General features: G+C 41.3%; 1 long non-coding RNA gene across 5 annotated transcripts in view; it reads left to right on the top strand.

Moving 5' to 3' along the window:
• Nucleotides 1–13,592, top strand: part of LOC131815949 (uncharacterized) — a 90,074-nt gene that overhangs the window by 1,294 nt on the left and 75,188 nt on the right. For all 5 annotated transcript variants that reach the window (XR_009347901.1, XR_009347897.1, XR_009347898.1 and 2 more), the window contains exon 2: nucleotides 7,846–7,968. This is a non-coding gene — a long non-coding RNA (uncharacterized LOC131815949). The remainder of the gene's footprint in view (nucleotides 1–7,845; nucleotides 7,969–13,592) is intronic.

Here is a 13,592-nt window from a genome sequence, read left to right as displayed (position 1 = left end):
ATAGCATGATTTCTAAAGTCCTTTCCCCTCCAAAATTCTAAGGAAGGCCAGGAAGTGAAACTTGTTACAACATTTCAGCAATATTCTCCTAGTGAATATTTGTGTTGCCAGATCAACACTCCCCAACGGTAGATGCTGCATTAGTTTAACACCCTAGGATACCTGGATGTTATGTAACAAGATTGGTGGCTACTGTTTCTGTTTAAATAAAAGATAATGTTAGCTAAGGAGGACAAGCCTGGTGCAGTGGTTCAGAGGGAGATCTGAGGACCCCTGCTGGCCTACAGTGTGTATGCAGGAGACTGGAGAAGGGAATGGGACAGTAGGACCAGGAGACAATAGAACCAGCCAGCCAGCCAACGACAACAAAAAAATTTAATAAGCCTGATCATGCCTACTCCCAGTCAAAAGAGCCAAGTATGGTGAGTTGCTAAGCATGAAGGTAGAAGTGGAACACAGTAGCAGAAGCAACTTCTGTCTCTCTGAAAGCAAGCATCTCTAATTGCCCCTGAGTACATACATTCTTAGTGCGTATTACGTGCAGAATTTCCTACCTGCATGGTAGTATTCTGAAGAATTAACATTAACATTCCTTTCTCTGAAATGTGATGAACTCTTTAGAGGATCAAGAGGTTGACTTCTATCTAGCTCTGATGTGCCTTCTGGGCAAATTTCTTTGTCTCTCTAGGTCTTCATTTTTACAGTTGAAAACGAAGATTGAGATAGCATGATTTCTCTGAGGAGAGAAGCTGGGACCAATGGAGAGTGTGTGAGAACAGACAGATATTTATCCTGTAGGGCAAAAATTGAGTTGGAAAGGATATAGGGAAAGACATAAATTTGTTCAAATTTAGCCAGAGAGGTTTTTCTGTTTGTTTATTTGTTTAAAAAACAACAGAAATAACAACAACCCTTATTGGTAAAAGTTTGAGAGGTTCCTGGCCTCACAGACAGGTCATCAGCCTGGCTTTGTTAGTGGCCCAGTCCACTTGTCTCCTCTGTGTGAGGCCAAAGTCATTCCCAAAGCCGAACAGTCATTCTTTTCCAGCATCTTCTCTCCTACCCCATGTTCCCACCGTTGCCACATCCACGTCATAGAATCTGATATGTTTACATCTTCCTTGCCCTCACCCCCACACCATCCATCAGCAGGTCTTGTCAGCTCTACTTAAATGTATATTTGCCCTGAACACATCTGTCTCTGCGGCTCATCTGTCTCTGGCGCCACCAACATCCCTTGCCTGGAGTAAGCAACAGCCTCCCAACTGATCTCCCTGCTTCCAATCCATTCTCTACACAACACCAAATGGTACTTTTTCAGAACAAACCCCTTATGGTGACCTGTAAGGCCCTACTAACCAGGTCTGCCAACCTCCCAGGTCTTCCCCTATAGCTCCTTTGCTCATGCTAGGCCAGTCAAGGGGACTCCCTTTCTTTTCCTCAAATACACCAGGCCTAGGCCTGTTACAGTACTTTTATTTGCTGTTCCCTCCACCTGAAACACTTTGCCCCAGAAGACCGCCTCCTTGCCGCTTGGTTCCCAGGTCAAATGCCTCCTCCAGAGAGTCCCCCGTCCTTACTACCCAATCTTCATGCCTCCCCCCCGTCAAGGTACTCGCTATCACATCTCCCACCTTATTTTCATCCTAATACATATCACTCTCTGAAATTACTGTATACACTTATTTATTTGTTTTCTGTTTCTGTCCCATCCAGCTCTCAAGTGTCAACTATATGAGAGCATCAGGGACCTCGTCTATCTTGCTTCCTGTTGTTTTCCCTGCACCAAGAGGATCTGACATTCAACCAATATTTGTTTGTTCATTAAATAACTGAACAAATAAATAAATAGGCCTACTGCCTCACACCCTTGACCCCACAGTTTCCTTCACTGGGAACGTTATTCTCTCCTTAACCCCCCGACCTTCCCCCACCGCTTCTTCCTCTCATCATTCTATCTCAAAGCCTTTTGCTGAATGACTCAGGCCAAAAATCAGATCAAATGTCACTTCTTTGGAGAGTTTCCCTTAACCTCCCTGGAAAAATTAATTTTTTTTCCTCCTCAGTACCCTCATAGTACTTTATCTGTAGTCCTATTATATCACTCAGTGGTCAGTTATCCATCCTCCTGTCAGTCCCTCCTGGGCTGGAATCTTATCGGATGTCTTTGTGTTTTCAGCAGCTGACACTCGGCAGGCCCCTTCTCAAGGTTTGTATCTGAATTGAATCCAGTAGGGATCCAAACGGAAGCAGATTGGGTCTGTCCTCAGAGTATACTGATCTACAGATAGCAGTCTTACTTTGCAGTATGACATTAAACCTGAAACTTGAAGGATATTCTATATTAAAAGGGCAGCCTGCATTTTAAAATCACAGTGCAACAGAAAGTTCCTGGAGGCTAAAGGCTATAGGCTCTCACACCACCATATCACCTGGGAAATAGTCCCTACTGCCTGGGTGAGGTGGGGAAGTTACTCCTCCTGCGCTTTATTGTCCCCCCTCCTCCCCCAACAAGTAAAATCCCATGACATTACATCACAGAGGAGAGCCTGGTGCCATCCTCCTGTGGACAGAGCTTGGTAACAGTGCTTTGTTTCTTTATGTACAATAAATGCTTTCTCTGATCCTTGTCCAAGTCCCTCATTTTCAGTCATGAAAGTGGCTGATTAAATGCTTTTGAGACTGTAAATGGGTTAAGTGTTGTACCTAAGTCCTCCTGAACATACTCCAACAAAAAAGCTGCCATCATTTAGTGAGTATGTATTGTGCACTGAGCAGTTTCTAGTCTATCTAGTTGTATTTAATCTTCAAAGCAACCTGGAAGATAGCTAATTTCTTCTCTCTCACTCTTTAAAGCTGATCTTATGGAATTTGAGCCCTGATCTATCTAGCTTCAAAGTCCATTCACTTTCTTTCTTCTACACCAACAAAGAATAAAAATGCTTCTCTCCTCTCCAAATATCTTAGTCACCTTTACAAGGAAACTCATCTGAACATCAAACTACTGACAAAGCAAAATCCTATGCCAAGCTAAAGGGCCTGGAAACAGGATTTGGAGGGGCATAACACTTCCATCTTAAAAACAACAGGAACAATAATATTTATCTTATTCTTCCTATGTTCTAGGAGCTAGTAGAGACACTTTACATGCCTTGTTTCATGTAATCCAATCTTCACAACAAGGTACCACAGTTCTCTATACCTTAAGCACGGATCAAAATCCAAAAAGCTCTGAAAATCAAAAAGGGAGTTCGGCAGAGCTCACATGGAACAATAACAGAACTCTAGTATTCAATAAGTTAAATCTGTAGGGTAAAAAAACAACTTGACAGGATACAAACAATTATATTTTTCTTCCTTTATTTTCATAAGCTACTAATAGCACTCTCATAGAGCTTCTTTTCATTCCCAGTCCTTCCCACATGGACTCGTCTCAGTATTTGTCTAATCAATCAGTTGTATCTCCCAATTGGTTACAATACTGTTGAGGATGTCTCTCTCTTGTACAATTTTTAACTTTCAACAAACTAATATAATAAATCATGGAAGATTTTTCCATGTTCCACTTTTCAAGAAAAAAAAATTTTTTTTTTAAAGATTTTATTTATTTATCTGACAGAGAGAAATCACAAGTAGTTGGAGAGGCAGGCAGAGAGAGAGAGGGAAGCAGGCTCCCTGCTGAGCAGAGAGCCCGATGCGGGACTCGATTCCAGGACCCTGAGATCATGACCTGAGCCGAAGGCAGAGGCTTTAACCCACTGAGCCACCCAGGCGTCCCAAGGAAAAAAAAATTTGATGCAGCTCATTTGATGGCAAACTTCAACTGATATGAGGTCATTCGTAGGCTTTATTAATCCCATCTAGTATATTCATATGTTTCTTGTGGGAATATTAAATGCTTGAAGAGCTCACACTCCTTAGGGTTTTGGTGATATATAGTGTATGCACCAAAAGCTGCTAGAATTTAAAACCTCTCTCTCAGGGTTCCAAATATGGAATCAAGGACTATGTCATTATCCCTATTTAATAGATGAGTAAACTTAAGCTCAGAGATGTTAATTGATTTGCCCAAGGTACACAGCTAGTGAACAATAGAGCTAGGATGAAAAATCTGTCTAAAACTGTGAAAACAAAATTGGGAACACCTGTGATGGATAAGGGCTCATTTTTCTAAAGGCCAAGATTGAAGTGACAATTCATGGTAGAGGAAAAAGAAATAACTTATAAAGATATGAAGAAAATATTCAACCATAGTAATAAGAAAAAATTTAAATTGGAATTATAATGAGGTGCTATTTTTATCCTATCAGATTGGCAGGTAGCAAAATGTTCGATAACATTGTGTTGGAGAAGATTTGAAAAAACAGTCATTAAAATGTTCGCAGTGAGGTAAATTGGTATGATTTCTATGAAGGGCAATTTGGTAACCTCTCTCAAAAGTAGAAATTAATGTGAGTAGAAAGTTCACTTCAAGGGACTTATCCTTAAGATACACTCACACATGTGCACAAAAATGAATGTAAAAGTAAATTGTAGCATGGTTCGTATTAGCAAAAACTCTCTCCGGGGAATTTAACTTTGCTGTTGATGAAAGGCCAGACATTTTACAGCTCTCTAAAACTGATAATGGGAGGTGATTATTTCCTCTATCCTGTAGAAGAAACTCTCAGAAATTATTTTTAGTCTGTAGGCCAGTAGCCAGTTTTGTATAAAAATTAACAATTTCAGGGGTACCTGAGTGGCTCAGTCAGTTAAGCATCTGACTCTTGATCCAGCTCAGGTCCTGTTCTCAGGGTCCTGGAATCAAGCCCCACTTTGGGCTCCCTGCTCATCTGGGAGTCTATTTGAGGATTCTTTCCCTCTGCCACTCCCCCTCTTGCTTGCTCTTTCTCAAATAAAATAAATCTTTTTGAAAAATTAACAATTTTATTTCAGAATTTCTTTTTATCCACTGACTACAATTTTCAATTTTCAGATGTTCTTTCTTTCTTTCTCTCTCTCTCTTTTTTTCTTTGAGAGAGAGAAAGAGTGCATAGGGGAGGGGGGAGGAGCAGTGGGAGAGAATCTTAAGCAGGTTCCACGCTCAGCACAGAGCCCAACTCAGGGCTCGGTCTCATGACCCTGCGATCATGACCTGAGCTGAAATCAAGAGTCAGATGTTCACCTAATTGGGCCCCCCAGGCATCTCTCATATTCTCCTTCAAACCAACTTTGTCATCCTGGTGGGTTCTTCATTATACATTAAATAAAACTTGAATATATGCTTTCTATGTATTTGTATTAGAAATAGGATTTTTACCTTTTGAGACTGATGCATTGAGATAACCTAAATCCATCAGTAAAGGACTGGTTAAATAAATCACAGTGCCTTTATACAAAGGAATACTATGCAGCCATTAAAAAGAGGAAGGTCTAGGGGCACCTGGGTGGCTCAATGAGTTAAACATCTGCTTTTGGCTCAGGTCATGATCTCGGGTTCCTGGGGTCAAGCCCAATGTCAGGCTCCCTGCTCAGTGGGGAGTCTGCTTCTCTCTCTCTCCCTCCGGTCTTCCCACCAGTTGTATGCTCTCTCTCTCTCTCTCTCTCTCTCAAATAAATAAAACATTTAAAAAAAAAAAAAGAAGTAGGTCTATATGTAGCTCTGTATATTCCATAAGGGTGTTTAAGTTCATTTGTTCATTTGTTCCCTAATGAACTTAAGCACCTAGAAAATTGTCTGAGCACACAGCAGCATTAATTTGCTTCTGGCTGTGGTAACAAGTGACCCCAAAACATTTCTTTTTCTGTCATTGATATGCAGGGCACTGCTCTAGGCTGAGGGTCACATGTTAGGTTTAGACTGGCTTCTAGTATCTTCTTATTTAGGGGCCACTGCTATACAAGAAGCACATGAAAACATATGATGTCCCTTAAAACCTCTACTTTGAATGACACACTGTCACTTCTACCTACAATCCATTGGCCAAAGAAAATATGGCCAAACCTTAAGTCAAGAGAGAAGTTTATTATACTTTTCTTAACTAGAAGAACCTCCAAAGTCAGTAGGATGTGTAACCCTATCATGAGGAATAGAGAAGAATATTGCAATCTATTACAATGCTCAATAAATATTTAAATATATATTGAATAAAAAGTGAACAAATTCCAAGAATTAAGTTCTTAAAAAATAAAAAAAAAAGGCATGGTGCAGAACAATTGTACAGAGTATGCCACCATTTGTTTTAAAATGCATATTTACATGTAATATATACATCGATGTTTTGATATGCCTTTGCTATCACAAGAAGTTTGGAACTGTGGTTGCCACTGTGGAGAAGCACTAGAGGAGGGGAGCTTAGGAATGAGAGGGAGAGCCTTACCATTTACTATTTAGTATCATGTGTGTGCATTACCTATTAAAAAATAAAATTAAATTCTCTGTGGAGCAAATAAAAATAACAACCCAACACTGTCTGACTATAGAGTTCAAATTCTAAAACTCTATGCTATAATATCTTTAGGATAAAACATGGATCAGAATTTTGTTGTTGTTCTTAATTCATTGCAAACAAACTGTACATGGGATCTCCTTTGTCTCTAGTTCCTGGAGACTTACTTATAACACAGCACTAATAATAGCAAAATTCCATCTCAGCCAATTTTTTTCATGTTCTGGAGCTGTAGTTTTCAAACTCTGTGGAAGGCTTCCCACTCCTGGGAAGCCCTGTATGTGAAATCTCTGAAGACAGAGGTACAAAACTAGTTCATCCTGAGCCTTTTAACCAAATTAACTCTGTTCAGCTGTCTTGTTTCTGAGTTTGAACAAAACCATTCTCCTAATCGTAAAATGTGACAACAATGGCTCCCTCATACTCATTTCGTGGTTCTTACAAAGCAATAGAGTCCATAGGCACCCCCAAATCTTCAGATAAAGTTTCCCTCAGGACATAACAATAAGCAGAATCAAAATATGATGAAAGATATTGAACATCTACACAAAAGACTCACCTAGTCAGCAAATAGGTAGAGTTTGCTTTTTTTTTTTTAAGATTTTATTTATTTATTTATTTATTTGACAGACAGAGAAAGAAGGGGAGCTACAGAGGGAGAAGGAGAAGCAGGCTTCTCTGCAGAGCAGGAAGCCCGATGCTGGGTTCGATTCCAGGACCCTGGGATCATGACCTGAGCCGAAGGCAGATGCTTAACTGACTTGAGTCACCCAGGGACTCGTAGATGGAGTTATTTAAGAGTGCCACTGTCCAATTAAGGATTAGGGCATAATTTCTAGAACTATTGTCCTAGAACTTAAGACTATTGTTCTAAGGACGACTATATATAGCTATTGCATCTAAAGCTGCAAAATATTCTAGACTCTGAGTGAATGCACTGTATTATACGTTGTCTGAAGAATAGCCTCATTCATTCCTGAGGTATCCCAGTGAAGAATGGGAATTCTACAAGGGAGGGTTGACAGTGGTACCTCACTCACTGCTTGCCTCTCAGCATAGCGTGTGGCACCTTACAGTTTACTAAGCCCTGTTCAGCGGATTTACAGATTATATTCTGTCAGTAGTACTCAGGTTTTCCCTTAGTTGACTCTCACGAAATGGACAAGGGCTTAACAAAATTCCTGCAAAGAAACCACAAATTAAAGAGGATACTAATAATTAAAGCACAAGCAAACTGTAAAATGGTAGGGTTGACATTTTTATTACCTTTAATATAAGCTGTCAGCTACATTTTTCAGTAAAAGCAGTAACCTTCTTGTCAGGTCTGACAAGAAGATGATACAAAAAAAAAAAAAAAAATCAAAGTTATCTGCAGATCGTATGAAAAATGGATTATAATTTTTTTTTTTCCTGTTAGGAACACACAACCAGAAAAGAAGTTTGGAGATCTCTGGTTTGAAAAACTGACTCCTGGAGAGCAAGAATTTGTCAGTGACTCTCCAGCGTGATCCATACAGAGGGTGCCCGGCCAGCGTCTGAGGTATTTTATTCTCCTTCACTGGTTAAACTTACAGAGAGATGGAGTGAATCCAGCTAGCTTGATGGTACCATCTTTTATGATCACCCAACTAATTTCTTAATTATATCCTTGACTTTCAAGGATAATTTATGGTTCAAATGTGGCTCCGAATGTTGTCTTTCTTACGAGGAGAGAATGTACCATCTGGTGTTAATGTCTGGTCATTGTGTAATTCAGCATTGGACTTCTTGTGAGCTTGGTTAATGTGGGTTTATTCCCAGGAGACTGCTCACTTCTGAGAGTTAGGACATCATAAGTTCCTGGATTTGTGACGGTGATGCCCAGACCCTACATGACAGGGACCCTCAATTCCCCCAGATGACTTCTCGGTACTCTTAGCGGTGGTTGGCAGTAACCTAAACCCTTCCACCAAAGACCCTAAAGGGCAGTACATTTAGGAAACTGGACGGGCCTATTTCTAAAAGAAGGGGCTTTCTAGCTCTGAATTACATTAACCTTTAACATACCTAATGTTATTCTTGCTCAACAGCTTTTTTTTCTTCCACGGGTTTTGAATACTGTTGATTTGCTAATTTGTAAGCTGATTGTTGCTTTGGTCTGCCTGGCACCAAGGCCCAGGATCCCAATAGGTTCTCAGACCGCATGATAGGCAAGATAAACCAACCTGCAGAGCAGAGTTTGCAAGGACTTCGGAGCAGCCTCTCTGCTAGCCTGGCTGGTGATGGTGGCAGACGGTTCACTGATCACTTAGCCGGCCTCTGCAGGATTTTCTCTCCCATGACTGGACTCTTCCTTCTTTGAATAAAACCAAAATAGTTCCATTTTTTTTAGTCAAATGACAAGATCATCAGCTGTCCTAGCAGCTTGGCTGACCACACTTTTATTTTAGCCTCATTGCCTGATGGTACTGTTCCAACTCCAGCAATTTCCAGGGGTAAGGAGCGGCCTATGCAGGGAAGGGTATGGTGGACCCAACGGAACTGGATTTTAGATCAATTAGAATGGCAGTTCTCAGTCTTCATTGCATATTAGAATCACCAGGAGAGCCTTTTAAGCACAGCACTGACTGTGCCCTACTCCCAGCCATTGTAATTTAATTGGTCTGGGGCCCAAGGACCTAGGCACGGATACCTTTGGAAGTCCCCAGGTGATACGTGCAGTCAGTGATGAAGACCACAGACTTGAGATCTTACATGTAAAGGTTTGAAGCTAACACAATTCTCTTGTAAGCCTCTGCTCTGAAGCTCCCTTCAATCATCTGCTCACATCCCGTTTTGCAATTAGCTCACAGACATGTTTGCAAAAAGCTGAGAAAGTAAAAACGTGTTAATGATACAATGCCACACTTCACCGGTTGCAAGACATTTTCTTATATATTCTTTCATTTGACTCTTTAAATAACCCAGTGAAGGGGGGCGCCTGGGTGGCTCAGTGGGTTAAGCTGCTGCCTTCAGCTCAGGTCATGATCTCAGGGTCTGGGATCGAATCCCAACATTGGGCTCTCTGCTCAGCAGGGAGCCTGCTTCCCTCTCTCTCTCTCTGCCTGTCTCTCTACCTACCTGTGATCTCTCTCTGTTAAATAAATAAATAAAATCTTTAAATAAATAAATAACCCAGTAAGGGTATCCACAATTTTCTGGTAAGGAAATTGATATCCTGAGCTGACCGAGGCCCCAGACTTCTGGTTTTTTGCTCAGCACCCCTTTAATTATGTAATACTTAACTCTACGGTGAAGGTTAATAACCTCGACTGCCAAATATAGACTGAAAATAACGCGCAGGAGTCAAAAGCGAAGACTTTACAATCAGATGTAAAAATCTGAATTTTAGTTTTGCTACTTACTAGCTCCATGATCTTGAGCAACTATATTATCTTTTTGAGACTCAATCTTCCTCACCTGAATATAGTACTGGACTACAGAACCCGCTTCAAAGGGGGTATCAGTGAGATTTAACGGTTGCTATTCTCATGACACAATCGTGCCACATTTACCTACTTGTTAGTATAGAAATGATCTCCAAGATTGTTTTTAAGTATTTGGGCTCCTTTATCCTATTAAGTTGTCTTCGGTATCAATCGTTGATTTTCTTGCCTGATACTGATTGGTTCATGATGGTGGCATTTCTAATTATAGTCACCAAGTGATTCCTTTTAATTTTTTTAAGGTTTTATTTACTTATTTGAGAGAGAGAAAGCATAAGAGCAGAGTGAGGGGCAGTGGGAGAAGCAGACTCCCCGCTGAGCAGGGAGCCTCAGGTAGAGCAGACTTCCCTTGTTTTTATTTATTTATTTATTTTTAATTTTTTAAAAAGTTTTATTTATTTGTCAGAGAGAGAGAGGGAGAGCTAGCGAGCACAGGCAGACAGAATGGCAGGCAGAGACAGAGGGAGAAGCAGGCTCCCTGCCGAGCAAGGAGCCGGGTGTGGGACTCTATCTCCGGACACTGGGATCATGACCCAAGTTGAGGGCAGCTGCCTAACCAACTGAGCCACCCAGGTGCCCATTTCCCTTGTTTTTAATGAACTCAACAGCTTTGAGGAGTTCTGGTCAGGTATTTGCAGTCTGCCTCTTAACTGGAATTTGTCTAATATTTTTCTCACGATCAGGCTGAGATTATAGGGTTTGGGGAGGAAGATTGTGGAGGTAAAGTACCATTTTTATCACATCATTTCAAGGGGACATAAACTATCAATATGATTTATCCGTGTTGATGTTGACCTCCAACACCTGGCTGAGGTCCTGTTTGTCAGCTTCCTCCACTGTGGTTACTCCCCACTCCCCTTTTATTTTTTTTTTAAGATTTTATTCATTTATTTGACAGAGATCACAAGTAGGCAGAGAGGCAGTAGAGAGAAGTTGTGGGGAAACAGGCTCCCTGCTGGGCAGAGTGCCTGATGCGGGGTTTCGGGGGTCGATCTCAGAACCCTGGGATCATGACCTGAGCCCAAGGCAGAGGCTTTAACCCACTGAGCCACTCCGTTGCCACCCCCTGCAACTCCCCTTTCAAGACTGTATTCTTTGGCAGGAAGTCGTTGCATATAGCACACTTTTGGGATTCATACTCCTGTCCTTTACTATGGAATATCTACATTATTTGTTTGGAATTTTTCCTGCACAGGAGATTGATCTCATGCTTCTGTTTGTAAACCTTTTGCCGTCACCTCCCACCCAGTCACGACAATTAACCTAATTGGTGGTGGCCATAGCCCCGTAACTGCCAGATTAGAACCATAATGAGGTCTAGGGAGACCTCTTGTGGTTAAATGAGGGCATAACTGGCCAACTACAGGTTCTCACCTTCCACCGCGGACAATCCCTTTAGTTTAGTCCAGTGTTTCTCCACAGGATTTTGCTCCCCAGCCCTTGAAACCCTTTGGCAACATCTGGAGATGTCTTTAGTAATCAGACTTTTAGGAGGAGATGCTACTTATGTCTAGTAGTAAGAGGCCAAGGATGCAGAGGTTGAGAAGCCTTGTGGTCAAGGCAGTGTACAGGTGCACAGCTACAGCTATGCGAAAAGGAATACCGTTATAATAGGGTGGGGGGGAGACCCTGTTTTGTGGGGAAAAAAAAAAAAGAGGACAAATTCTTCAATAAAATGTGCGGCTCGACACTGTCACAGCACAGAGAAAATGGTCAAGTGACTTCTGGGAATGTGCAATTTCTATTTGGGTCAACCTTGTTCACATGAATATGAGTGGCAAGAGCTCATGCTGTGGAGCTGAGCAGAAGAGGACAATAAATGGAAAGCTGTTCTGAGCAGAAGAGGTGCCAGTAGAGAAAGAAACTCCACTGGGGCCAGTATTTTGAGAAGGTGATTATGTGATAAAACTCTTCATTTCAGATAATTTTTTAAAAACTAAATTTGTTTTTTTTTGTTGTTGTTGTTTTTTAAGATTTTATTTATTTATTTGTCAGAGAGAGGAGCGAGAGTGAGCACAAGCAGACAGAGTGGTAAGCAGAGGCAGAGGGAGAAGCAGGCTCCCGGCTGAGCAAGGAGCCCGATGCGGGACTCAATCCCAGGACGCCGGGATCATGACCTGAGCCGAAGGCAGCCGCTTAACCAGCTGAGCCACCCAGGCATCCCCTAAAAACTAAATGTGGAGGGGCACAGTCAGCTAAGCGTCCAACTCCTGGTTTTGGCTTAGGTCTTGATCTCAGGATTGTGTCAGGCTCTTTGCTCAGTTTGGAGTCCGCTAAGGTTTCTCTGTCCTTCTCCCTCAGCCCTTCCCCTCTGCCCACGCACACACGTTCTTTCTCTCTCTCTCTGAAATAAATAATAAACTAAATTTTGAGGGGTGCTTGGGTGGCTCAGTGGGTTAAGGCCTCTGCCTTTGGCTCAGGTCATGCATGATCCCAGCATCCTGGGATCAAGCCCCGCATCGGGCTCTCTGCTCAGCAGGGAGCCTGCTTCCTCCTTTCTCTCTGCCTGTCTCTCTGCCTACTTGTGATCTCTGTCTGTCAAATAAATAAAATAAAATCTTAAAAAAAAAAACAACTAAATTTTGAGGGAAAAAATTACACCCAGTCTATTACAACTGCAATCTAAAACTTTTGATTGCTCTCCTATACATATATAGTTTTGTTTGTGCAATGAATATAAGCTATTGTATTCCACTTTTTTTTTTTACTGAATATAGTATCTGAAGTATTTTTTCTTTTTTTTTTTTTTTTTTTTTTTTTTTTTTTTAAAGATTTTATTTATTTATCAGAGAGAGAGGGAGAGAGAGCGAGCACAGGCAGACAGAATGGCAGGCAGAGGCAGAGGGAGAAGCAGGCTCCCTGCTGAGCAAGGAGCCCCATATGGGACTCGATCCCAGGACGCCGGGACCACGACCCGAGCCGAAGGCAGCTGCCCAACCAACTGAGCCACCCAGGCGTCCCTGAAGTATTTTTTCATATCCTTAGAGTTCCCATTACCTTTCCTAAAGTCTATGATAATCCATTATGAAGGTAAACCATACTATAGCTGTTCTAGTTAGACAATTATACTGTTTCAAATTGTTCTGTTTTCTGATGTTGCCATATAGTATTTTTCTTAAAGTATTTCTTTTTTTTTCTTTAAAGATTTTATTTACTATTTGACAGACAGAGATCACAAGTAGGCAGAGAGACAGGCAGAGAGAGAGGAGGAAGCAGGCTCCCTGACAAGCAGAGAGCCCCATGTGGGACTCGATCCCAGAGTCCAATTCTCAGGGTCAAAATGTAAACAGTATATGGCAACACAGAATGGATAAGAATATTGAATTTGGAACTAGGCAGCCTGGGTCCAAAACTCAGTTCTGTCCATTACCACCTGTGCAACTTGAATGATTTGCTTAAACTCTCTGATTCTATGGGGATTGTGGTAATGAATAAATGAAATCGTGTATGCCAAGTACATCATATAGATGATGGCAAATAGACAATTTACTTTTATTCTTTCTTTTTTCTTTCTTTTCTTTTTTTTTCCCCTTTGGGCTCTTGATACTTATGTCATGTTTCTAAAAGACTGTACCAGTTTCCAATGCCACAGACAATGCAAAATGGGACCATTTAAAAAAAAGCAACCATTTTTCCTACAATCCCATGAGTCATTTTTTTGGTAAGATTTTATTTATTTATGAGAGAGTATGAGAGAGCC

The sequence above is a fragment of the Mustela lutreola genome, chromosome 15 (genome assembly GCF_030435805.1).
Source record: "Mustela lutreola isolate mMusLut2 chromosome 15, mMusLut2.pri, whole genome shotgun sequence".
NCBI lineage: Eukaryota > Metazoa > Chordata > Mammalia > Carnivora > Mustelidae > Mustela > Mustela lutreola.
The sequence above is the reverse complement of the archived record's forward strand: the minus strand, read 5'-3'. Positions and strand labels throughout refer to the sequence as shown.